This window comes from Ceratotherium simum, chromosome 27, assembly GCF_057802395.1.
Source record: "Ceratotherium simum simum isolate JZ-2026a chromosome 27, ASM5780239v1, whole genome shotgun sequence".
Lineage (NCBI taxonomy): Eukaryota > Metazoa > Chordata > Mammalia > Perissodactyla > Rhinocerotidae > Ceratotherium > Ceratotherium simum.
Genome location: NC_141926.1, coordinates 13959449 through 13986659, shown reverse-complemented (window position 1 = coordinate 13986659; position 27211 = coordinate 13959449). Strand labels below are relative to the sequence as shown.

At 43.5% G+C, this 27211-nt stretch overlaps 1 pseudogene; it reads left to right on the top strand.

Moving 5' to 3' along the window:
• LOC147913409 (uncharacterized) overlaps positions 1-21151 on the top strand; it is a 35178-nt pseudogene extending 14027 nt beyond the window's left edge.
• The last annotated feature ends 6060 nt before the right edge of the window (positions 21152-27211 follow it).

Sequence of the window (27211 nt, the reverse complement as noted above, 5' to 3'; positions counted from 1 at the left end):
TCCTTCCTTTTTAAGGCTGAATAATTTCCATTGTATGGATAGACCACATTTGGTTTATCCATTCATCTGTTGGCGAACACTTGGGTTGCTTCCACCTTTTGGCTAGTGTGAATGATGCTGCTATGAACGCAGGTGTACAACTATCCATGTGAGACTCTACTTTCAACTCTTTTGGGTCTATACTCAGAAGTAGAATTGCTGGATCATATGGTAATTCGATGTTTAATTTTTTGAGGAACCGCTAGACTGTTTTCCACAGCAACTGCACCGTTTTACATTCCCACCAGCGATACACAAGTGTTCTAATTTCTCCACATCCTTCAGGGACATTTTTTGTTGTCACAATGATTAAAGGACACTCCTGACACATAGTAGGTGGGAGCCTGGATTGCTAGTCATCCTGCAGTGTGTGGGGTTTTCCCTCACAGTGAAGAATTGTCCCCCAGCCTGTATTATTTTCAAACATCTTGTCGGTTATTCATGTAGGAGAAAAATTTGTTGATTGTGATCTAATCCTAGACTTGAACTCCACTTTATAGTAACACAAATTATTTTTACACACTTTTAATATGCACTGAATCCCAGTTGAGTAATGGTTATATAAATTGAAACAACATTGTACTCTGTTTTGTGGAAATGTTACCAAGAGTTGCTCACCATTTCTGAAAATCCCATCACCAATGGCCACACTGCCCATGGGATTTGAGTTGCCAATGCAACACACCCATTTTAGTCTGCAGTTGTAACTGTCCTATTCCTGGAGTTTACATGTAAGGAAAGCGTCTGACTACCTACTAACATCTATTACAGTCAGGCACGAACATTTACATAGAGGTGGGTTGGCCATGCTATCTAGGGATTTCATTTCAGGACAGTAAAATAGGTGATTCAAATATTTGGCCTATAAAGAGGGTCCACGGCTATAGACAAAGGATTGCTTTTCTTATCTCTGTTGAAGAGGAGGTTGGAGGCTGCAATGGTCTGAGTGTTTGTGTCCCCCCCAAATTCATATGTTGACACCTAACCTCCAATGGGATGGTATTAGAAGGTGGAGTCTTTGGGAGGTGATTAGGCCATGACGGTGGGGCCCTCATGAATGGGATTAGTGCCCTTATAAAAGGGACCCCAGAGAGCACTCTTGCCCTTTTGGCCATGTGAGGTTACAGTGAACAAGACCACCTAGGAAGCAGGCTCTCACCAAACATTGACTCTCCTGGCACTTTGATCTTGGACTTCCCAGGCTCCAGAAGTGTGAGAAGTAAATTTATCACATAGCAGTCTGTGGTATTTTGTTGTAGCAGCCTGAATGGACTAAGGCAGAGGCATTATGTGGTGGCCTTCATGTAAAAAGTTGAGGTAGGGTAGGTCGTGGACGTGTGAGTGTGTGTTTAGTTTTTTGTTTTGTTTTTCTAATAGTGGTAACTGATTTAGGCTGAGCCACTTCTGCTCTTTCCAAGTCCATACATTGCCAAAAGCACAGATTTTTGAGAATGACATGACCGGGGAGAGGCATCACTCTGGCTTGGGTACAGGTAAGACTCTCTGATGTACATGGAATTGAAGGCACCCATGGGCCCTGGTTTCTACCATTCTTTGACTAACCAAGAATTTCAGGTCTTCACATCACTTTTAATTTTATGACATCTAAAAATAGATTTAGAGATGACATCTCATGAGTACATCTACTTCATTGGCAATATTGGTTAATTCATCAAATATTGATTGGCCTCTACTTTGTGCTGGGCCTTGTTTGAGGTGTGGGGGATGTGGTGGAGAACAAAATACCCTAAAAAAGCTATTGAAAGTCTGGAAACTGCATCCTTTTTGATACAGTGATCTCCTAGGTATTTATCCTAAGGAAATTACTAGGAAAACGTGCAAAGATGGAGAAACAGTGTGCGTTATATATCAGATGAGAGTAAAACCAGGAAAAAGTCTAGCTGTTAAACAACAGAGGACTGATTAAGTGAGTTATCACACATTTATTTAACAGAGAACTAGACAGCCACTAAAATTAAATTTATATTTATTAAAATGGAAGAACAAAACTGACATATATTTAGTGAAAAAGCTGATTATAGACTGAAGATAATTCAATTTAAAACATTTATATATTTATACGCATACATTTTTGTTTGGAAAAGTTCTGAAAGGATATGAAAATTTAAATTTCATTAAATTTGTGTTTACAAAAATATTTTAGAACAATCATGTATTAAGTATGTAATTTCAAAATGAATATACTTTCCACAAACACCTAAAATAACAAAATTAGTTCATATACTTGCTGTGTTAGTTTGCTACGGCTGCCAAAAAAATGTACCACAGACTGGGTGGCTTAAACAATAGAAATTTATTTTCTCACAGCCCTGGAGGCTAGGAGTCCCAGATCAAGGTATCAGCAAGGTTGGCTTCTTCTGAATCTTTTCTCCTTGGCTTGTAGATGACTGTCTTCTCCCTACGTCCTCACATGATCTTCCCTCTGTGTGTGTGTCCTAATCTCCTCTCCCTATACAGACACCAGTCATATGGGATTAGGCCCACCCTAATAACCTGATTTTAACTTAATTACCTCTCTAAAGACCTTATCTCAAAGTACAGTCACATTCTGAGGTCCTGTGGGTTAGGACTTCAACATATAAATTTTGGGGGGACACAATTCAGCCCATAACACTTGCCCTCTAAATAGAATAAGGAAGTCAAGTAGTTTTCACATGAAACACTTTCTGCTTTAAAAACACAATTACAGAATGAAGATACGATGATGCTAATAATTATTTTATAGCATGCTAAAAGTTATCTTATAAATTTAGACCTAGATTCCCAAAATGTCACTGGCTATATGAAGATCCAAATGCATGCCTGCAAAGCCATATCTCTTCCTCAAGGGGTTCAGGATTTTCAGTATTTGAATCGAGTCATGCTTTCTTCATTTGAGGCCAGCAGTCAGTCAACCACATTTACTGGACACCCAAGGGTGTGGCACATTTTACTAGGTGTAGGGGTGAGTTCAAAACAAATAGAAGCTCGACTCATGCTCTGAAGGAGCTTTTAATGTCTGGGGGACACAGAACATTCCCACGGAACACAAACACACTAATAATGAGGAAAAATTTCATGTAGGGTTTAGCGACCAGCAGTCCATCTTATTTTGTGGAGAGTGACATATTTTGTAACTAGATGACCACAGAATAACAGGATAAGCCAGGACTAGCCATAGCCTCTTGACTCCCTGCCCAGTACTTTTCCCATCTGATCAGCCCACCATTGACCCCAGTGAGCTCCACCAACTGTGGTGAAAAGTTGTGCACTAAATGCCAAGGGGAGTTGAAGCAAAGAAAACAAAATCAGATCTTGGAATCAGGAAGAGCATTTCAAATGCACCTTGGAGGAGGGAAGAGACATGGATTGGGAGGAAAGGAGCAGGGAGTGCTTTAAGGCTGGTCATCCTCATGGTCTAAGAGTTCACTGTGTCAAGTGGTACAGACAGGAAGGAGTGTGACTACACGAGTGTGTGAGAATGTGTGAGAGAGTGTGTAAGTGTATGAGAGTGAGTGTATGTGTCAGCACATTGGCCCTAGAGGTCACTGTATTTGTTTTCTGTTGCATCTGTGACAAAATTACCATACATGTAGCAGCTTAAAACAGCACAAATTTATTATCTTACATTTCTCTGGAGGTCAGCGGTCTAAAGTGGGTCTCACAGGGCTAAAACCAAGGTGTTGGCAGGGCTGGTTCCTTCTGTAGACTCTAGGGGAGAATCTATTCCTTGCCTTTTCCAGCTTCCAGAGGCTGCCCACATTCCTTGGTTTGTGGCCCCTTCCTCCTTCTCCAAAGCCAGCAATGGCAGGTGGAGTCTTCTCACAGGGAACACTGTGAACTACTCTTCTGCTCCCCTCTCCCACTTCTAAGGATCCTTGTGATTACAATGGGTTCACCTGGATAATCCAGTAATAATTTATCTTAAAGTCGGCAGATTAGCCGTCTTAATTCTATCTGCAACATCAATTCCTCCTGCCATGTAACCTAACACATTCACAGGTTCCTGAGGTTAGGAGGGGGTCGTTATTATGCCTACCACAGTCACCACCATTATTACTAGAAGAGCTTTCACAAAGCAGAAATGTCTCTTTCCCCTTTCTCCAAATGTTGACATGTCTTGGAGGGGCAGCAGGCAGCAGGCTGGAGAAGCAGGTACCCCAGGTGATTCTGAGTCAGCCCCACCCCCACTGACATCCACTGGACGAGATGTTATCCTGAAAGGGTATTTGTTTTTTCCCAAAGAGCAATGATGGAAAGGACTTTTGTGACGACCTGTCCAGCTCCTTCGTTTTTATTCACGATAAAATGGAGAGCCAGACTGGCGTAGTGACATCTCTGAGCTGTCCCAGCTGGTGGGGGCAGAGCTCGACCTCTAACAAGACCCTCAGAACTGCACCCGCTTCCCTTCCTACCATTACGCTCATCAATTTTCCAACATGATTGCCCTGCCTTCTTTTTTTTTTTTTTTAAATTTTTTGTTTATTGCAGTAACATTGGTTTATAACATTGTAAAAATTTCAGGTGTACATCATTGTACTTCTATTTCTGCATAGATTACATCATGTTCACCACCAAAATACTAATTACAACCCATCACCACACACATGTACCCAATTATCCCTTTCACCCTCCTCCCTCCCCCCTTCCCCTCTGGTAACCACCAATCCAATCTCTGTCCCTATGTGTTTGTTTATTGTTGTTATTATCTACTACTTAATGAAGGACATCATACGGTATTTGACCTTCTCCCTCTGACTTATTTCACTTTGCATCATGCCCTCAATGTCCATCCATGTTGTCACAAATGGCTGGATTTCATCGTTTCTTATGGCTGAGTAGTATTCCATTGTGTATATATACCACAGCTTTTTTATCCATTCGTCCCTTGATGGGCACTTAGGTTGCTTCCAAGTCTTGGCTATCGTGAATAAGGCTGCAATGAACACAGGGGTGCATGTACCTTTGCAAATTGGTGTTTTCAAGTTCTTTGGATAAATACCCAACAGTGGAATAGCTGGATCATATGGTAGTTCTATCGTTGATTCTTGCAGGACTCTCCATACTGTTTTCCATAGTGGCTGCACCAGTTTGCCCTCCCACCAGCAGTGTATGAGAGTTCCCTTCTCTCCACAACCTCTCCAACACATGTTGTTTCCTGTCTTGTTAATTATAGCCATTCTGACGGGCGTGAGGTGATATCTCATTGTAGTTTTGATTTGCATTTCCCTGATAGTTAGTGATTTTGAACATCTTTTTCATGTGTCTGTTGGCCATCTGTATATCTTCTTTGGAGAAATGTCTGTTCAGGTCTTTTGCCCATTTTTAATTGGGTTGGTAGTTTTTTTGTTGTTGAGATGCATGAGTTCTTTATATATTTTGGAGATTAAGCCCTTATCAGATGTATGGTTTGCAAATATCTTCTCCCAATTGTTAGGTTGTCTTTTCGTTTTGTTGATGGTTTCCTTTGCTGTGCAGAAGCTTTTAGTTTGATGTAGTCCCATTTGTTTATTTTTTCTATTGTTTCTCTTGCCCGGTCAGATGTGGTGTTTGAAAAGATGTTGCTAAGACCGATGTCGAAGAGCGTACTGCCTATGTTTTCTTCTAGAACTTTCACAGTTTCAGGTCTTACATTCAAGTCTTTAATCCATTTGGAGTTAATTTTTGTGTATGGTGTAAGGTAAGAGTCTACTTTCATTTTTTTGCATATGGCTATCCAGTTTTCCCAACACCATTTGTTGAAGAGACTTTCTTTTCCCCATTGTATGTTCTTGGCTCCTTTGTCAAAGATTAGCTGTCCATAGATGTGTGGGTTTATTTCTGGGCTTTCGATTCTATTCCATTGATCTGTGTGTCTGTTTTTGTGCCAGTACCATGCTGTTTTGGTTACTATAGCTTTGTAGTATATTTTGAAATCAGGGAGTGTGATACCTCCAGCTTTGTTCTTTTTTCTCAGGATTCCTTTAGCTATTCGGGTCTTTTGTTGTTCCATATAAATTTTAGGATTCTTTGTTCTATTTCTGTGAAAAATGTTGTTGGAACTTTGATAGGGATTGCATTGAATCTATAGATGGCTTTAGGAAGTATGGACATCTTAACTATGTTAATTCTTCCAATCCAAGAGCACGGAATATCTTTCCATTTCTTTGTGTCTTCTTCAATTTCTTTCAGAAATGTTTTATAGTTTTCGTGTACAGATCTTTCACCTCTTTGGTTAAGTTTATTCCTAGGTATTTTATTCTTTTTGTTGCAATTGTAAATGGGATGGTATTCTTAATTTCTCTTTCTGCTACTTCGTTGTTAGTGTACAGAAATGCAACTGATTTTTGTATGTTGATTTTGTATCCTGCAACTTTACCATATTCGTTTATTACTTCTAAAAGTTTTCTGGTGGATTCTTTAGGGTTTTCTATATATAAAATCATGTCATCTGCAAATAGTGACAGTTTCACTTCTTCCTTTCCAATTTGGATCCCTTTTATTTCTTTCTCTTGCCTGATTGCTCTGGCTAGGACTTCCAATACTATGTTAAATAGGAGTGGTGACAGTGGGAATCCTTGTCTGGTTCCTGTTCTTAGAGGGATAGCTTTCAGTTTTTCACCATTGAGGATGATATTAGCTGTGGGTTTGCCCTGCCTTCTTTAACCAAAAGAGATGTGGTTTTTGACCTTCACAAGGTGTTGAATTCTCTTGATTAACAAAATATATTTGTCTGTGTATGCATGCGTCTTAAAAGCAATTACAATAATTGGATAAGATGCTTACATGGTTTTGCTGCATTTGCTGCCTGTGGCACATAATGAGACGAGGAGGTGAGAGTCTACATCAATGTGCCTGGCGTTCAATCCGGAGTGCCGTGGTATCAAGAAGATGCAGATAAATTGGTAGACGTTCAGAAGAGATCAGCTAAAATGATGAAAAGAGGGAAGATTGGAGCTGCTAAGCAGGGGACGCTTCACTAAGCAGTCAGTCGGCTGGAAGACAGCAGGCTCCAGGACATCTATGAATATTTTCAAGCGATGACAAAGAGGGGACATAATTACTTTAGCATTTTGGTAGGTCTGAGCAAATACGCTGTGTGTAGATACAAAGAAAGAAAACGACTTTGTGACAACACTAAGGGCATGGAATCGTTTTACCTTGACTTGTGGTTGATCTCAGCTTGTAGACATTCTTTTTTTCATTTTGGCTGATTGCTAGGGTGACCAGTTGTCCTGGTTTTCCCGGGACTGAGGATTTTCCTGGGACTCAGGATTGTCAGTGCTAAAACAAGAACAGTCCCGGGGAAACCGGGAGAGTTTGTGTCCCTACTGACTGCACTGATTGTCTCACTGCATGTGAGGGTCATGATCTAGGCCTAACCTGTCTGGCCACCTGGGGGCACTGGAATTCCAGAAGGTTACCAGAAATCCTGTTTGCATGAGGATTCCAAATCTCCTTGGAGAAATAGTAAAGAGATCCCTGGGTCTCTTGGTTGAGGCTCGCATACCTAGATGAGCAAATTTCGCTCAAATCAGGGAGGCAAATCCTGCCCACCTTGGCTGCATTCAAGAGGCATCTGGGTGTTTCTGGAAGGAGGGAACATGGCTTGAGGATGCCTGAGTTGTCCTGAGGTTCCTGTTCAGGTGTAGTGACCAATATGTTTGATGTAGTACTAGATGGTGTCCCTCAATGACCTCTAGTGTCATCAGAAAGCGTGAGGCTAACTTTGGGGCCCTGGAAATTTACAACCACTGAGGGATGACACGTCGGTGTTGAGATCCCTGCAGTAGCAGTGGAGGGCGTGTTTGGATGCTGACACTGGTAGCAGGAGGATGGCTAATTACTTTTCAGTAGCAAAAACTGCAGCCATGAAGCCAGGCCCTCAGATAATGGAAAAAAAGAATGAAAGCAAGGAGAACAAAAACATCAAATGAGAAAGAATGTAAGGCTCCTTTTAAAAGGAAAGATATTTAGGGAAAACTTAGAAACACAGCAATAAGACTTTGTGAGCCTTCCTCCAAACCAAATATGATCTCTATTTTTTTTTTTTTTGTGAGGAAGATCAGCCCTGAGCTAACATCCATGCCAATCCTCCTCTTTTTGCTGAGGAAGACTGGCCCTGAGCTAACATCTATTGCCAATTCTCCTCCTTTTTTTTCCCCTTTTTCTCCCCAAAGCCCCAGTAGATAGCTGTATGTCATAGTTGCACATCCTTCTAGTTGCTGTATGTGGGACGTGGCCTCAGCATGGCCGGACAAGCCGGGCCTTGGTGCGCGCCCGGGATCCGAACCTCGGCTGCCAGTAGCGGAGCGCGTGCACCTAACCACTAAGCCACGGGGCCAGCCCCAGGATCTCTATTTTCACCCATTGTCAGAGTCTAAAAGTTCTGTTTTTCCAGAACAGAGAGACTGCGGCCCTGGTGCCCTGGACTGGATGAGTCCTGGACAGATTAGGCAAAGGTCCATATCAGAGGCAAGAATCAGGCTGGAAATAGGTTGCTGAAATGTGGAAACAGGAAGAAGGGAGAGAAATTTAGTTCAAGGCAGCCTAATCATAGATATCAGAGCAGAGGTGTGGGTCAGGTTAGGGAATGAGTATTTAATTCTCAATCTTGTACATGCAGAATCAATATTCTTAGTTGTATGCAAGATAAAATGACTGGCTGATTTAAGCAGAAAAGGAATTTGCTTCAAGTGTAACAGGTATCACATGGAAGCTTCTGGAGGGCTGAAGAACTAGGCTTAGAGCTAGAAAGCAAGGAAAAGAAATTCCTAAGAGTACACCACAGAGAGGACGTGATGCCACAGCGTGCCCCGGATGCCTCGGCCTCCATTGCTGACCCAAGAACTCGATGCCTCTGATCACCACCCCTCTGCTGTGTCTGCTGCTACTGCTGTCTCCACCTCAATCTTCCTGCCACTGCAACACACGCATGCAGAATTCTCTGCCATTCAGGCTTCACAGCAGCACTTATTCCTCATTTGAGGATGTGTCTGATCCAAGGAATCTGGGTCCAAATAGTCCGGGGAAGAAAATGTCTGCCATTTTCAGCATTTCTCAGGAGTGGTAGCCTTTGCATCCCTTGGAGGTGCATAGCGTGGGGGAATGAGAGGCTGGGCAATCAGAAAGAATGACAGTTGTCCTTTAGAGTGTACCCCTTTGGCGGCCCAAATAGCAACATATACTCTTATTCCTATACTTATACTTCCCATGTAACATAAGACAACCATTATTAACGCCATTGAAAATATGCTCTCCCCTCCTAAATGGGGTGACTCAAAGCCTCATTGGTTCTGGGTCCAGCTTGGAGTTCAGGATCTCTGGGCCGTGACCATTTCTCATCTCTTCCATAATGATTCCATCTTGATATGTCATAACCTGGGGGAAATTTGTAAAGGTAACCACCACCACCTTATACAAGATAGTGGGAGAAAAAAATTAGTTAAAATACCAACACATATATTTTAATGAGGAAGAAAATTATGGTCAAGAGGATAAAGTTGGTAGATATACCTTCCCTTCTCCATCACCATGTTTCTTTTGAACTCAGCCAGCACCTCACCTGGTCAGCGTTCTGCACCTGATAAGATGATACAAACCTTCATTCCCAAGAGTTCTGAGATCTTGGTGGTTATGCCTGAAAAGCTTTTCTATAGTCCCCAGTTAATTTTTGCCATTGGACACAGCAATATTAGGGGACAGCCCAGCGTTCTATGGGTTACCTTCAGTTTATAGCGGCAGCCCTATTTCCCCCTTGATAGTCAGGAGCAATCAAACCCAACCAACATTGCATCTTTTTTTTTGGTCTATTTGCAAAGCTATTTCCGGATGAAAATGTATAAGGTAGGATCAGTGAATTACACAGGCAACAGCTTAGCAACTTCTTTTCTGTAATGTGTGTTCTGTAGACAGAAGCAATATGTATAGTGGATGGGGATGCTGACAAAAGAATGGCAGGTGCAGAGAGCAAGTCCAAATTCATAATAAATAAGTGTCTACATCCATGAGGACATATGCTGATGCCTAATGATAGAAGGGATTGAGTACAGTCAATCTGCTCTCAGGTAGCAGGCTGGTCCATCCAGAGAAGACAATATTAGGGGATAAATGATGGTTCATGCTACTTGGAAGTTGGGCCTCAGTGCTGGAGGTAGCCAGATTAGCCTTGGTGAAGGAAAGTCTACATCTCTGAGTTCATCAACAGGTTTCATTCCCACCTCCATGGCCACTTCGCTCATGAGCCCATTGAACAATGACTGGGGTGGCTGGGGAGGAGGTTGACTGATGGTTACAGGGGTGGGCATCTTGTCCAGTGGTTTATTCAGCACCTTTCCCACAGTGGAGTGAGGGTCTTTTGGTGAGTATGCACTTAGGGCACTTTCCTAGTAACCCATTCACATATCTTTTCAAACCTTCTTACTAATTCTCCAATCTTGTTCCTTTCACGTTCATGACGAACCATTCAAACATTAACCACAGCCCCCAGTCTAAGAATCTTACAACACTCTACCTTAAGCTAATCTTATAAAGACATGTATTTCCTGAGGTGAAGGATATCATCTGCTTTATTTGCCAACGGCTTCACATTGATAAATGAATGTTGCTTTTTAAATCTTAAACTCATATTGTAATCATTTTTCATTATAAATAAAAATTCTTTATGCAATCAGTTTTAATGGCTGGGTGGAGTTTCATCCAATCAATGTAATATTACATTTCTAGCAAGCTGGAGTCTGAGAGATAGCTGTTGGACGCTGTGGTGGCCAATGTCACTCCTTGACTCTTCTGCAGCCTTTCCAAATCTATCTGAAAGTTCAGTATTCTCTATCTGCCTCTTGCCACAAATCTTGATTGCCCCAGAAGCCAATGTGGTCTGAAGAAGCAAAGGTTAATTACGTGCAATGGACCAGGGCCCTGAAAATGAATTCTTCAGTGGTAGCAGCAGAAATTGAATGGACCGTTTTTCTGTTTTGTTTGCTTATTTGTTTTTGACACTCGCTAGGCAGATCCTGGTAAAGAACCAGGGCACAGATACAAATACCACAACCACAGTGCATTGAGTTCTAAATGCTTCATGTGTCATCTCACCAGGTTTCACAGTAACCCTATGAAGTATTATTGCCAAGGTAGAGAGAAGCTGAAGAACTTGTCCAAGGTTTCACATCGCTGATGTAACTCCAGGATCAGCAAAGGCAGTCTGCCTCTCTGACGTCATTCCAGACGTGGTCTCGAATGATTTTATTCAAATGCATTTTTGGCAAAGAAGGACATGAATAAAGAACATCAAGAAGAGGGTGGATATTTTGCTCGTAAAATGACGGCGGGATGTGTACCCCCTGCTGGGAACCACAGAAGTCCCTAGCCATTTAGAACAAATTGAAAGATTTTAAATGATTTCTTTGGGAGTAAAGCTTCTTGGTAAGCCAGAACTGGGAGAAATTCTGCCTGACTCCTTCTTCTGACTCTCTCTTAGTCCTCAGCTGACCTAGGCTCCTTTTCTTACCAGGAGAGAGGAAAGTCTCATAGCAAACCTTCACGTAATGGACTCCCTCGCTTAATGGACTCTCATCATCCCCTTCTAAACACACACTAACGATGCCCATGGCAAGTTGAAAACTCATAGCTACTCAACCACTCTCTCACCCACTCGCTGATCCATCTGCTGTGCTTACCGAGTCAGTTGTGTTAGCTCTCAAATACTTTTACGTCAGTTGTACTGTTACTGTAATTAACTAATTAAATTAAGTATTGTGTGAACCATTTTTTTAAACAAATTGAACACCAGCAACATGTCAGGCTCTGTTCTTCAAGCTCAGAATACATCAGTGAACAAAGAAACAAAGATCTCTTTTGTCACGTAACTCACATTCTGTGCAAAAAGGTATCATCTACCTCCTAGTGTCTATGTGAACTAAGTTAAATGTTTCCGTGAGGCTCAACAAATGTGAGTTGCTCAAAAATTTTGCTTAATTTGGTGTGGTTGAGACAACTGTAAAAAGATTTGAAAAAATATTGCAAGGATCTGGAAGGATTCCACACTCAGAACACTTCACAATTATCTTTAACTTCTTGTTCTATTTTAAAGAAGTCAAAACTAAAAATATATGGATGTGATTTATACAAGAAAAACGATGAAGCTATCCAATCAGCAAACCCATACCCAAGAAAGGATTTTGGTGTTCATCAAAAGACAGGTGAAGGAATGGACATTTACATGTTTTAAGTTAAAACGAAGTGTTTAAGATAAGCACATACCTTTTTCTTTTTTAAAATGGATTTTCACTGTAAGTGCCTTTTTTGATTGGCCACCTCGAGCAGGAAGTGTTTCTACTCTATTTTTTAAGGAGCAGTGGAATCAGATCACCAGGAGAGCTGTAGTCCTGAATCAGAAGTTTGGGGATGGGCCCTCAGGAATCTGTATTTGAACAAACCCTCCAGAGACTGACTGAGAAGAGTTGGCCGCTGAGGGCTCTTCTACTAATCAGGGCAGAACCCCTAGGTCCTTCTTGGTCTGGACCATCAACGGGGAGGATCAGGGCTCAAGACACCATTTGGTGGGAAGGCTCCATCCTGCCTTTAGAGGGTGAAATCTTTTAGGGGTCTTCTTTTGAATTGTGTCATAGCTGAGACCTGGTATTAAAAGAAATGAAGTCAACGTGCAATTCTTGGTACCCAAATTAGATATACCAAGGAGCGGTTTATAATCTTGGGACAAACTCAGCGTGTGAGTCAGTAGGTTATATTATATTACTAGACAGCACACAGTATAATTAATAGCAAAATCACATGCTACTGATCCTGTAGCGTGATGAGAGACTCTGGGTGACCAATCGTCCTGGTTTGCCCAGGATTAAGGGGTTTCCTCAGATGTGGGACTTTCAATGCTAAAACTGAGCCAGTCCCAGGCAAACCGGGACAGTTGGTCACTACAGAGGAGGATCGATTTGCGAGCAAGCACAGCTAGGGAAGGCTTTGCAGAGGAGGGAGACCACTGAGTGGGCATTAGAGTCTAGAAGAATGTACAGCAGCCAAGAGCCAGGAGGGGAGAGGGAGAATTCTAATTTGAATGCATGAGCAGCTTCGGAAATCCCTAGCACTATCAGTTTAAATCCAGGTATTTTAAACCCAGTGTGTTGTTAGCGATTACTTGGCATGTTGCTACAAGAAGTGTGACAGAGCTAAGTGGTTCTGCAAGCTCAAGTGGTAACAATTCCGATGCGCACCCACCTCTGCGTGCAGGCTAATTAGCTCGTGTTTGCAGAAGCCTTGGAGTGTGTGCAGCACACCCTGAAACCCAGATATTATTATCCAGTTAGCACCACCTTAAAAAATTCACATTTCTGCGGTTCATCAGCCCTTATTTCTTCTTGGTTCCTTTGAAATAGCTGGATTCCTGTAGATTTCAGCATGAAATCTCTCATGCTGGAACAGAAGAGGCCATGCCTGACATGTGCGTAAATGGGATGACAAACAGCTCAAGGCCCAGGCTACATCATTGATTGGCTGCTGGGCCAATTTCTGAAGTCTATTGTTGTCTTCCCATTAGAGGTCAGGCATTCCTCCTCTTTGCCTCTTCTCTGGTTGGCCTGTTCATAGATACCCTTTATACATATTTCATAAATCTTTGATATAGCATATATGTAATAAATAGACCATATGATATTATATGGTATTGTACATCTTTTAATGAGAGATATGCTAATGTGATAGTTTAGCTGAAAACACTGAACAACAGTCCTTTCTCTACCCCGAGCTCAGGCTGATTCCTAATGCCTCTGGGGTGGAGTAGATGAGGGATGGTTTTAGCACAGACACCTTCTTCCCTCTCCAGAACTGCTGCTGAAGGGGTAGGGGATGTGTGAGTTGGGGCCCCACTTCTTTTTTTTTCTTTTATTTAACTTTTTTTTTTTTTTTGGTGAGGAAGATTGGCCCTGAGCTAACATCCATGCCAATCTTCCTCTATTTTGTATGTGGGGCGCCGCCACAGCATGGCTTGATGAGAGATGTGTAGGTCTGCACCCAGGATCTGAATGTGTGAACCCTGCGCTGCTGAAGCGGAGTGAACGACCTTAACCACTACACCACCGGGCTGGTCTGGGGCCCCACTTCTGAGCCTGCTTCCTATTCACAGACAGCTTAAATCTTAGCCAGGCAAAATAGCTCTGGTGATGGTTGAACTCTCAAAAGCGTGTATGTAATGTATACATGTGTGTGTGTTGTGTGTATATACGTATGCGAGTGTGTATGTTGTCTGTATGTGTGTAAGTTGCATGTGTATGTGTGTATATATATGTGCATGAGATTGTATGTTATGTGTACATGTGTGGGTGTAGATGTGTATGTTTTGTGTATGTATGCATGTATGTGTCTGTGTGTATGTGTAGGGGGAATGGGCATATGCATGTGTATGCTGTATGTGTGAGAATGTATGTATGTGTGTGTGTATGTTCGTGTGGGTATCTCATGTGGGTATGTTGTGTGTGTGTATGTATGTGTGCTTGTGTGCACACGGCCTTATTGAGGGATCCCTGAGAGTTGGTTATGCTCTGGTCCTCAGCTGGTGAATAAGCTTCCAGCCCCTGAAGGTGGGTGCAGAGACATTCCCGTGCTCCTGATTCTGGTGAGAGGGTGAGGGATAGCACTGGAGGAGAGGGGAAGGGGAGGTTAGTAGAAGCAGAGCCCAGACTGGGTGGGAGGCCTGTTTCCATGCCTGAACTTGCCGGTCCTCGGCCCTCTGCTACTTAGAGTGCTAGCGGAGGGGATTACACTAACAATAACAATAAACATCCTGCCAATCTGTGGATCCACTGGAAGCCATTCACCTGGCCATCGTTGCTAAGCAGCAGAATACGTATCCTGCCTTTGTGGCACCACCCTTGGCTAGGATTTCATGATGGAAACTAGACTATTGGTGGTGAACATGATACAGTCTATACAGAAGCCGAAATGTAATGAGGTATACCTGAAATTTACACAATGTTATAAACAAATGTGACCTCAATAAAACAAAATTAAAAAAAAAAGCATGGATGTTGGCAAGTCAGCCCTGGGTTGGGTCACCCTCATGAGAGCAGTCCCACCCAATTCCAGAGCTTCCTTGGATAATTCTGTGCTTCGGCCAGCCCACCACATAGGTCGGATGGAGTGAGGAGTCAGCAAAGCTGATTTTCTTCAGACCTTTCTGAGAGCCCAGAAGTCAAGGCTACTCTTGCAGGATTGCTCTTAACGAGCCTGGAAAAATCGGTATGGTGGTAGAATACACACCAGCCATTTACTACTTGACAGTAGAGGAAGGGACGGAATCTTACTAAACATAGCAAAGATTTAAAAGTCCGGAGAGACGGGCTGGGAAGTCAAGAAGCCAGGAACATGGGCGCCCACTCACTGTCCTGAGCCCCAGAATCCGAACACCAGAGACTCCTTGGGATTACGGATTCCTGGGGTTTCTCTCCTGACAGGCTTCGACAAGTACAGCAAGTTCTTTCGCTGATGGGTGTTTTTTTCCCCAGCAGCGGCGCCCACACAGGTTATTGCTCAACTGGCCAGTCACCCAACATGGCCTGAAGAAAAGGAAGCGATGTGTACGTACAGGTTAGGAGCTATTTAAAGATGACATCATTCTTCTCCCATATTAGGTCCTTTAAAGCCACAGCGGATACCTGAATGGCCAGTGACCCGTGTCTGCACGATCACACATAGACATTTGAAGCCACTTCTTCAGATAGGATAGTGCCATCTCCTGACAGCTCTTCACACAAGTTGACTCTGGCCACTGGTTTTATTTTGTTGTAGAGATGGTGGACTCTCTTGATCTGCGGTGAGACACCTTAGTGTTGATAACCAGCTGACAGTTCTTCCTCTCTTCTCTCTGCCCTTCATTCTCTTCCTTCACTAGCATTGACAGACAACTTAGGAATGACCCTTTTTAAAAAAATCACATTTTATTTTTATTGTAGTCACCAAAGTCCACTTCATATTTTTCCAACACTCATTTTAACAGTAGGAATTTCACAATTTTTGTCTTCCTTATAAGCCTTACTTCTGGTATAGTTCAGAGTGGCCCAATAGAACTTTCTGCAATGATGGAAATATTCTATAGCTGCACCATCCAACACAGCAGCCACTTCCTGTGGCTCTTGAGCACTTAATGTCATTAGCGTGCCTGAGGAACCACATTTTAAATTTTAGTTCGTTTTAATTAATTTAATTTTAAGTAGTCACATGTGGCTAGTGGTTATAGTGCCATTATAGAATCTGCGTGTATCTGCAAGGCTCTCCTCCAATACACCCTCCAAATCCCAATTCAATTGGTTTTTTGCCCTTAGGTGATCCAGGCACACTTCCTCATCCCTTTCTAGGCTCCTTGACACCAGAGGAAGTAAGCGAACACTCAGCTCCCGGCCCTGCAATTTCTGCAGCTCTGAGACTCCTTCACATGGGAAGGGGGGTGTTGGGAAAGGCTTACTGGAATGTCAGTAATACGGGTGAGAAAATTTCAGTTCTTCGCCAAGCATCTTCTTTGTTGGCACAACAGGTTTACCTGCTTACCTGTAGGGGCGAGCACCAGTTAATCCTGAAATAAAATGCCTGAGTCCCAGGTGGGTGATGTTTCTATTTCAGTTTAATGTATGTTTAAAGTAATGTAAACTATTAGAGTTATGTTTGCTTGAAGGTGCTATACTATAAACGTTTTAGGAGAAAGCCTGTGGAAATGACAATTACAATTACATAATCAGAGAGGAATTTGGAGAGTCTTGGGTTTGCACGGAGGAAAGCAGCTCAGGCTGGGTTTCAGCTTCCAACTGAGGCACCGTCTCTCCAGGACAAAATAATCTGATTGTAATTGAGTGATATTGGCAAAGACCTGGGATGAGGGAGATGATTGGGAAGTGTTGATTTACACAAAGAGGCTCCTGGGAGAACAAAGGAACAGGCATTTCCAGGGTGGAAAAAATAAAACTCGTACTTTTTAGCAAAAGTCAAAGGCAATTATTAAGCCCCGAAAGGAGGAAGTGGCTAGAAAGAGGATATAGGGCAGAAACTGCTGTACACCTGGAAAAGGTCTACAGACCCAAGAGAGCTCATCAGTGTCAGGAGAACAAGATAGATAGGGCCTAGCTGAGACTGGGTGTCAGACAGAGACCACATAATGGAACAACTCCCCGGTCTGGGGAAGAGTCCGTGGTTAAAAGAGTAGGAGGTAGCCCCTTCATTTAGTCAGCCATCCAGCTGTTTTAGTCAGCCTGGGCTGCCATAACAAAATACCATAGACTGGGTGGCTTAAACAACAGAAATTTATTTTCTTACCGTTCTGAAGGCTGGGTGCTGGCTGATTTGGTTGCTGGTGAGAGATCTCTTCCTGGCTTGTAGGTGGCTGCCTTCTTGCTGTGTCATCACATGGTGGGGGGTAGAGGGAAGGAGGAAGGAAGGAAGGAAAGAAGGAAGGAAGGAAGAAAGGAAGGAAGGAAAGAAGGAAAGAGGGAGGGAGGGGGAGAGAGAGAGAGAGAAAGAGAGAGAGAGAGAGATCCTGAGAGTGCTCTCTGGTGTCTTCTCTTATAACTGCACTAATCCTATCAGACTAGAGCCCCACCCTCATGGCCTCATCTAACCCTAATTACCTCCCATGGCCTCATCTTCAAAGACCATCACACTGGTAGTTGGGGTTCCAACATATGAATTTGGAAGGGGAGACAAACATTCAGTCCATAACACCAGGCATCCAACAAATATTTATTGAGCACCTACTATGTGCTACAGTTGTATTGATGAGTAAAACACTGTCTCTGCCTCAAGGAACTCAGTGCAAACCATCACAACCCAAAGAGGTAAGTGCTGTAATAGAGAAAGTTCTGGGAGTGCACAGAGGATGGGGGACAAAGTCGGCCTGGGGGTGTACGGAAGACTTTGTGGAAGGTGACATTTGAGCTAGACTTGAAGGATGAGGGAGGCATGGAGGGGGTGATTCCCAGACAGAGGTGACAGTATGTGCCAAGTTGGGGAGGTGGTCAAGGCACAGTGTGGTCCAAAGTCTGTGTTGATGCTGATGTTGGGTTATGGATTGGGGATGGTGGCACGGGCCGGGATAGGTAAGCAGGAGATGACATCGCAGAGGCATATTTGGCTTGGAGGAAGGACTAGATGTGCCATGCTAAGGACTTTGAACCTGATCCCAAAGGAAATAGGGAGTCTGAGAGCTGCGGAAGAGTTTTAAACAGGAGAATGTGCAGATCTATGTGTAGGAAGCTAATGGGCATTGTATTAGTTTGCAAGGGCTGCCATAACAAAGTAGCACAGAATGAGTGGCTGAAACAACAGAAATTAATTTTCTCCCAGTCCTGGAGGCCAGAAGTCTGGGATCAAGGTTTGCTTTCTGCTGAGGCCTCTCTCCTTTGCTTGGAGATGGCTGTCTTTTCCCTGTATCTTCACGTGGTCTTCCCTCTGTGTGTGTGTGTGGGTCTGTGTTCAAATTTCCTCTTCTTATAAGGACGCCAGTCATATTGGATTAGGCCCATTCCAGTGACCTCATTTTAACTTATGACCTCTTTAAAAGACCCTAACTCCAAGTACAGTTACATTCTGAGGTACTGGATGTTAGGGCTTCGACATAGGAATTTGCAAGGGGACAACACAATTCAGCCCATAACAGGCATCTATGCTGAAGGTAGACTGGTTAAGAAAGACTGGTACATGGTAAACCACTTATAAACCTCTTTTGTACAAGTCTACTCGTTGAGTGATGGTGAAGACCTGACTGGGGTCTGTGTTGGGGAGAGAGAGGAGGTGATAGGTTAGGAAGGCATTTGCGAGGTAGATTCAAGAGCAACATTGGAGGGAAGCAGAGGGTCATAACTCTGGGCCATTTCTAGAGTGGACCTTTTGAGAGGAGCTGATGGCTGAAACAGGGTGTAACAGAGATCCCGACTGCAAAGTGATGAGGTCCAGTTCTCAGTGTAGCACCCAGGATCTGTTGCTTAGGTAGAAGTTTGACACTTTTCGCTATAATTTCTTATCCCAGAACTTTTCATCCTACTAATAACTTCCCCTTCTCTATGTGCCCGAGTCCTTGTGCATATACCATCATCAGGTCTAAGCAAAGGGACCAATATGTTTCCTAATATCCCAAAGAAGTGGTTGGTCACAGATCTGATTTTCCGGAACAAGGTTATCTAGAAAAATCATTGGAGGGACCCAGATGCCATGAGAGTGATCCTTTGTTCTCTATTAAACCTCGTTATTCTGATTTTGTGCATTCTCAGCATTGTAAGGCCAGTCCGTATGACATTATCTATGTTATACACTTGTTTTTGACCCAATGCCAGAGGCAACTGGACCAGGGAGATCTCTGATTTCATTGAAAGATAGCTTCCAAGCTTGAGTAACTTTTAAAACAAAACTTCTAAAGCCTCTCCTCTGAGTCATCACCCCAGAATTGAAGTCTACCGCCTTTTCCTCATCCATGCTCCTTCATGCTGCTGGGTCATCGCCACTGCTATTTTCTTCTAAAACACCTACCAGCACCTTCAGCATGGCACTGCCAAGCACGAGGGAAGAGGAGAGGGTGGTGAAGATGAGTATGGCAGAGTTCCTGCTTCCAGGAGCAAAGAGTCTCACACGGGGATAAGACAAGCACAGGATGTTAAAATGGGATTCTTGTCTCAGTTTTGGCTGAGGCCCTAAGTCAATAAGTATCAGGAACAATGACATTCCAAAGTGAGGTGTGTGGTTTCCCATGCAGGGCTTCAAAGAAGGTCGTTGGAAACCAGCTTTCAGGCCCCCAGCTGACCACCGAGCTGCAGCCTATACAAAACACAGGAGAGGCCGAGAGAGAGGTTGGAAAGAGGATTTCTTTGAAGAGACATAGGCAGTGTGCAATAAGTTCTATGCCTCCCTGGAGTGGGGGTGGGGTGCTACCTTCTTTCCTCAGTCTGTGAGGTTGGCTTCAAAGACACCTTTTGGAGAGCTTGTTAGGTGTCCCCAGGAACTTAGGTACCTAGAGAGCAGAGTCTGATTTGGGCATGCGGATTCTCATGGGCAAGAGGCTGGCCGAGGCCACAGAGGTGAAGGCTGTGTGCCTGCACTTCTACTGACCACAGGCCAAAGATGCATGTTCACTGTAGACCAGAGGTGAGCCACGTGAGAGAAAGCCCTGCGGGATTATCGTAGAGAGTTCTAGAGCAGAAGGAAGCTGGAGGTATCACTAGGTGACCAGGGACCAAGGGAGGGCTCTTAAGTGACCAACTAGACGGGACGCTCCTGCCTGAGTCAAGGGGATGACAGCGGGAAATGTCCCCAGTTTTGGGGAGCAGGAGGGAGGCGCAGAGAAAGAGTTGGCTTCACACATGAGCCGTGGCTGATGGCTGTTTACCTCTGCCCCCCGCCCGATAGTAACCATGGAGAGGTCAGAAGGTGCAGCCAGGAAGAGGAAGGAAAGAGAGAAGAAACCAACCTCAGCTTCCGGGGACCGGAAGGAGGCCTAAAGTGACCTCGGGTGGGGCTGTAACTTGAAAATGGAGGTTTGACTATTATATGGGCTGGATGTTGTGAATGCATTATCTAAGAGTGAGCAGGAAGCCACGGGGCCTACCTGAGATTTCATCTGGGAGCAGGGAAAGAGCCAGCCCCACACATTGGGTTGAACAAGCCCTTTCAAGGGGAAGCAAACATCGTTTCTGCTAGTACTCTGTGAATCCTTCTCATTTGAGTACTAGCTTTACGCACGCATAATGATGATCAGGCAGAACAACGTGCATGTCCTTCATTCTCTCCGCACATACCCACTGGACACCTGCCGCGTGCCAGGCTCTGAGCTGGCTCTGGGGAACAGAACCAGGGAACGTCCTGACCCTCCACAGAGCTGACAGTCTAGTGGGGAGCACTCGATCCCACGAGACAAACTGAGACGCAGCATGTTTGAGAATTTGATGAGGGAAGAGTCGCGTGGAAGTGGTGTGGAAAAGAGGAAAGACTTTGTGGGAGAGAGGTGACTGCGGCTGGGTCCTGCAGAAGCCATCAGCCCTGGGTGGGCAACAACGGCCAGGGAGGCTCTCCAGACAGAATGACCAGTGTTCTGGCATATGCAGGGAGAGGAGTGGTCCAGTTCTTTGAGAGCACAGAGTGTGCAAAAGGCTAAATGAGTGTGATTCCACTTGTATGAAATAGAATAGAACAGGCAAGTCTATAGAGACAGAAAGTAGATTAGTGGTTGCCTAGGGTTGAGGAGGGTGCTAATGAGCACAGAGTTTCCTGTTGGGGTGATAAAATTGTCTAAAATTAGACTGAGATGATAGTTACTTTAAACATACTAAATACACTAAAATCATTGAGTTGTACACTTGAAATGGGTGAATTGCATGGTATTTGAATTATGTCTGAAAAAAGCTGTTAAAAAAAGGAGAATCTAGTCACTGCACAATAGATATAGAAAGATACAATCTATAGAAAATTCAGAATCTGGCAACACTAAACTACATGTCATTTAGGAATAGGTGGCAAAACTACTAAGCAATCAAGGAAATGATTCTGCAAATGTCAGAGGAGTGTTCGCTCTTGGAGGCAGGAGGGGAATGCATCAGTGGGGGGAGCACAGAAGTCAGTGGCCATCTAACAAGCTCGACCTATCTGAGTCTTACTGTGAGTGGTGGTTTCACAGGTGTTGTCTTTATAAAAATAATTTGTACATCTCTTATGAACACTCTTTTGAATGTATGACATGTTTCAAAGTAAATAAAATAAAAAAGGGAGGAGGAAACCAAATGAAAGACGGGACCGAAAGGTGCTTGTGGACACTGTTCAGGGTCCAGAGTGCCAGGTGAGACATTTGTAGTTAATGAAGGCGACAACAGGGAGCCAGTGAAGGTGTCTGAGCAGGCAGCCGGGGGGTGGGAAAAGTAGTTTAGGAAGGGATCCAGGGTCTCTAAGCACGACGGATGGGAGCAGGGAGTGGCCTGAGGTGGGAGAAGCCCTAGAGGCCTGAGAACAGGGTCTGAGCATGCGCAGTGGGGCAGTGGAGGGACGGTGCCCTGGGGAGAGTTGAGGACCACCATGCAGAAACCAGGCAGGAAGTGAGAGTAGAGGATGAAAGATGCCTGGGAGGATGAACGACAGTGGGCAGAGATAGGGAGTCAGAGAGCAGGGGTTGGAAGGGAGAGAAGATGAACAGTTTAGCTTTGGACATGCAGGGAGTAGAGGAAACTATTACAAAATGAGGGATCTCAGGAGAGTGCAACTATAACTCTTGGCAAATTATAGGTTTCTGGGTAATTATGGGGTCTTCTCAAGTGCTTTTTGGGCCTGTTTCCTTGAGGAATCTGCCCCTTCCTTGCAGTCCCATCCCTCTTTGTATTCCAGGCTGATCTGCAGTCTTCACCCCCACAACTTCCTCAGATGGCAGAGCAAGATGAGTCCTGTGGGTTTCTCGGAGGTTTAGCCTGGGGACTTGGGGGTGCATATTAGAGAGGATGCTTTCTTGCTTCCAGGTCTGAAAATTGTCCCTGAATAAATTCTTCTTGGGTGCCTCAACTTTCTGTCGCCCCGGGAAATTTAACTGGCATAGCTCATGAGAGGAGCAGAAGTGAACATTCCTAGGAGGAAGAGACTCCTAAGGCTAGGACATGAAGGGTGCATGGGTTCATCCAGTGCCAGGTGGGAGGAGCAGGTGTGCAGGTGCTGAGGTGAGAGACAGCATGAGTAGAGATGACAGGGAGGGTCCCAAGAGGTAGGCAAAGGCCAGATTGTTCAAGTAGTTTAGACTTGATCCTTTACCCTAAGAGTAACTGAAGCTATTGAAGGTTTTGAAGTAGGGGAGTGATATGATTGGTTTTTACCTGTGTCTAATGAGCATTTACTGTGTGCCAGGATCCTTCAGTATTTTCATATACCTTATCTTATTGAATCTTTTCAGTGGTTCTGTGGGGGTAGGTATCATCCATCTATCCATCCATCCATCCATCCATCGAGCCATCCATCCATCTATCCATTCAACCATTCATCCATCCATCCAACCATCCATTTAACCCTTCATCCATCCATCCATCCGTCCGTCCGTCCATCCATCCATCCATCCATCCATCCATCCATCCATCCAACCATCCATCCATCCATCCATCCATCTGTCCATCCATCCATCCATCCATCCATCCGTCCATCCATCCATCCATCCATCCATCCATCCATCCATCCATCCATCCATCAATTTTTTTGAAATTGAAGACAGCATTGTGCTAGTCTCTGTATTCACGTTCTTTAGACAGAGGAGGAAACTAAAGGATCCTCACTCCTAGAAGGTCAAATCAATGCCTAAAAGGCCATAATTAGGAAGAGGCTTGGCCAGGATTCAAATCCAGGAAAGCAACCTCCAGGGCCTGAGCTTTTCCATCGGGCCAGAGGTATTGCTCATCTCTCCTTTGGGGTGGGACTGCAGGCCCTGGGTGGGTCCTGAAGGCAAGGTCAGCTCGGGTCTTGAAGTAAGTAATATTGATCTTGAGTAAGAGGAGTGGAATGGTGAGGCCACTATAGGTGAGGTGAATAGGATAAGAGACACATGTGCAAATGAGCTTGGCAGACCTGGTTACCTGTCATGCCTCTGCTTTCTTCCTTGAACTCTGATTTTTTGGGGGGCAAAGTGTGGGGGAGCTGCAATGTATCCAGCTCCCATGGATGAATTGTGATTGGTTTTAAGCCAATCATGGCTAAGCTCATACCTTTGGCTAGGTACTCACTTTTACTGCCCCCATTGCAGCTAGTGGGGCATCATGTGACCAAGCTTTGGTCAATGAGACAAAGGGGAAGTCTATTGAGTGCTTATGAAAAATACTTCTGATTCCCCTGTTGAAGGCAGAAACATCAGCCCTCTCTATCTGGCTGTCTCACTGCATCCTGACTTTGAATGCAGCCATGATTCCTGGAGGTGTGGCAGTCATCTTGTGACCATGAAACAAAAGACACAAAGACAAAAGGCCAACAAATAGACGGTGGCAGAGTGGAAAGAGCTGGGTTCTTAAGGAGCTTGAGCAGCTGAACTAATGGCAGCAAGGGCTTCCATCTAGATTTCTTAATATGCGAAAAAAATAAACCCCTAGGAGTTTACATTTTTTTTGTTACCTCTAGCCAACCATGTGCTAACTGCTATAATAAGCACAGAGAATAAGAGGCAGGAAGGAGAGGAGAACTTTTTGGAGTGTAGCGTGATGTGTAGGGCACCAGTGGGAATGTTGCTTTGTTTTCTAATTATTTTATGTGCTATAAATCTTGAAGACAGAGTCATCTTTTCCCTTGTGTTTCCTTCTCTTCCCACGTGTACTCTCCTAATGGCCCCCCTTTCCTATAGCCCACATTAAGCCCACGTGCTCCATGACTATTGGTTTGGAATGAAGAAATTTCCTCTTTGTTGATTCTCATCATAGCTTTGTCAAGCTATCAAAAATTTCCCAGGGCAGAGGGCAGAGACCTAAAGTCTTTCATGGTGCTCATGGATCTCTGCTTATCATTTTGTTTAGTGCCCAGAGGAGAGGCTGGTAATTTAGAAACTTGCATGGTCCTTTGAGAAGAAGAAAGATCTCAAGCAGGAAATGTCATAACAGAATTTTGAGGGGGGAAGAGGGCAGTTGTGAAAATGAAATGACAAAGACAATGGAAGAAAGGAAGGGGAGAGTCTTTTGTATCACTGTGGCATTTCAATGCACTCACAGATTAGCCTCAGTAAAGCCTCCGTGGGCCCCTACTCCCACCCAACACACACTTTCTGCTTAAATACCAGCAGCGGACTGATGTCTCTTCTATCAATGAAGATGTATTCCTGAGGTATCTCATTACAATAGCTTTCTATGGCAGACACTGTTTGTTACTTGCATACTGTTACCCCAACTCCGTATTCCACGTGGACAGAACCCCATTTTAATTACCCTCCAAAATGTGGCCAGATTAGTATGGCCTTGCAGTTGTCCCACACCCAGAGTAGAGAATCTTTTTTTAAAAAATTATTTTATTGAGATCATATTGGCTTATAACATTGTGTAATTTCAGGTGTACATTATTATATATCAGTTTCTGTATAGACTGCATTGTGTTCACCACTAATAGTCTAGTTTTTGTCTGTCACCATACATATGTGCCCCTTTACCCCTTTTGCCCAACCCACCCCCTTCCCCTCTGGTAACAACCAATCTGTTCTCTTTATCCATGTGTTTGTTTATCTTCCACATATGAGTGAAATCATGCAGTGTTTGTCTTTCTCTGTCTGGCTTATTTTGCTTAGCATAATACCCTCAAGGTCCATTCATTTTGTTTCATATGGGAAGATTTTGTCTTTTTTTATGGCTGAGTAGTATTCCATTGTATATATATACCACATCTTCTTTATCCATTCATCAGTTGAGGGACACTTGGGTTGCTTCCACATCTTGGCTATAGTGAATAATGCTGCAATGAACATAGGGGTGCATAAGCCTCTTTGAATTGTCGATTTCATGTTCTTTGGATAAATACCTAGTAGTGGGATAGCTGGATCATATTGTGTTCCTATTTTTAATTTTTGGAGAAATCAGAGTAGAGAATCTTGATTTTTCCTTCCCAGGGATTGTTTTATGAATGGGCCAATGACATGAGAGGGGAAATCTGGTAGCCATCTTATGGAAAATTTCCTTTGCTTTTAAAAGAGGTGGGCATGCTCCTTTTTCAGCTTCTGGTGTGCATGTATGATGAGGTGATGCCAGGAATGATGGCAGCCTTTTTGAGACCATTAGAGGAGCCCACCAAAAGAATAAGCAAGTACACTGAGGATGGTAAAAAAGAAAAACAAAGATAGTCTTGACTTTGTTTAGCCTCCATATTCCCAAGTCTGGAAATATTCTCCGTCTCAACTTATTAATTTATTATTGTTACCCAGACAGAGCAAAAAAAAAAAAAAAAGATGTCTGCTTTTAAGACTGAGGTAGGAAATATACAGGATCAACCTGGAGCATATTACAGTGCCAGAAAATAAGAAAATGCTTAAAAAAAAAAGCTACCCTAAGCCCCCTAGAATGATGGGGATGTGTCAGAGGGACACAGGAGTCATCTGAAAAAGTTCCCAATGGCCAAAGCGGGAACAATTTGAATAAAAAAATAATTAAAGTATATTGGATTATAACAATGTATCAAATAAATATCTGTGAGTCTATACTAATATAAATAAGTGATTGAATAAACACATAAATGAAGAAGAATAGAAAAATCTCCTATGCAGAAAAATTCTAAATAGTTTATGTAAATACTCGATCCTTAGGAGTTGGAGCATAACTCTTCACTCTTTAAGTTTGGAACGTGCATAGTGACTTCCTTCCAGAGAGTAGGCTATAAAAAGGGAGGAGCAAAGGGTAACTTTACAGTGGAGGATCCTGACAGACACTGTCTCAGCTGGTGATCAAGGTCAACATCAATAGTGCTGTCGTGTTGATAGTATGTACCCCTGAGAGAATGTGATGGCAATGGTACTTTATGTCTCTGCTCTTCCTTCCTCAAACCCACAACCCCTGTCCAATCATGAGACAAACCCAAACTGAGGCATGTCCTAAAAAATTCTTGATCAGTGCTCCTTAAAACTATCAAAGTCGTCAAAAACGAGGAAATTTCTGAGCAACTGTCACAGCCAAAAGGAAATCAAGGAGAAATGATGACTAAATGTAACGTGGTATCCTGGAACAGGAAAAGGATATGAGGGGCCGGCCCCGTGACTTGGCGGTTAAGTGCGCGCGCCCCACTGCTGGCGGCCCGGGTTCGCATCCCAGGCACGCACCGACGCACCACTTCTCCGGCCATGCTGAGGCCATGTCCCACATACAGCAACTAGAAGGATGTGCATCTATGACATACGGCTATCCACTGGGGCTTTGGGGAAAAAATAAATAAATAAAAATTAAAAAAAAAAAAGAAAAAGGATAGGAGGTAAAAACAAAGAATCTGAATAAAGTATGGACTTTAGTTAATAATAATGTGTCAACATTGGTTCATTAATTGTGACAAATTTACCAAACTAATGTAAGATGTTAATAACAGGAGAAAGTGGGTGTGGGGTATACAGGAGTTCTCTGTACTATTTTCACAGATTTTCTGTAAATCTAAAACTATTTAAAAATTAAAAGTTTATTTAAATAAAAGAGAGATATTGATGTTAAGGACAAGAGAGGACTGTATTGTATATTTGAAAGTTGTTAAG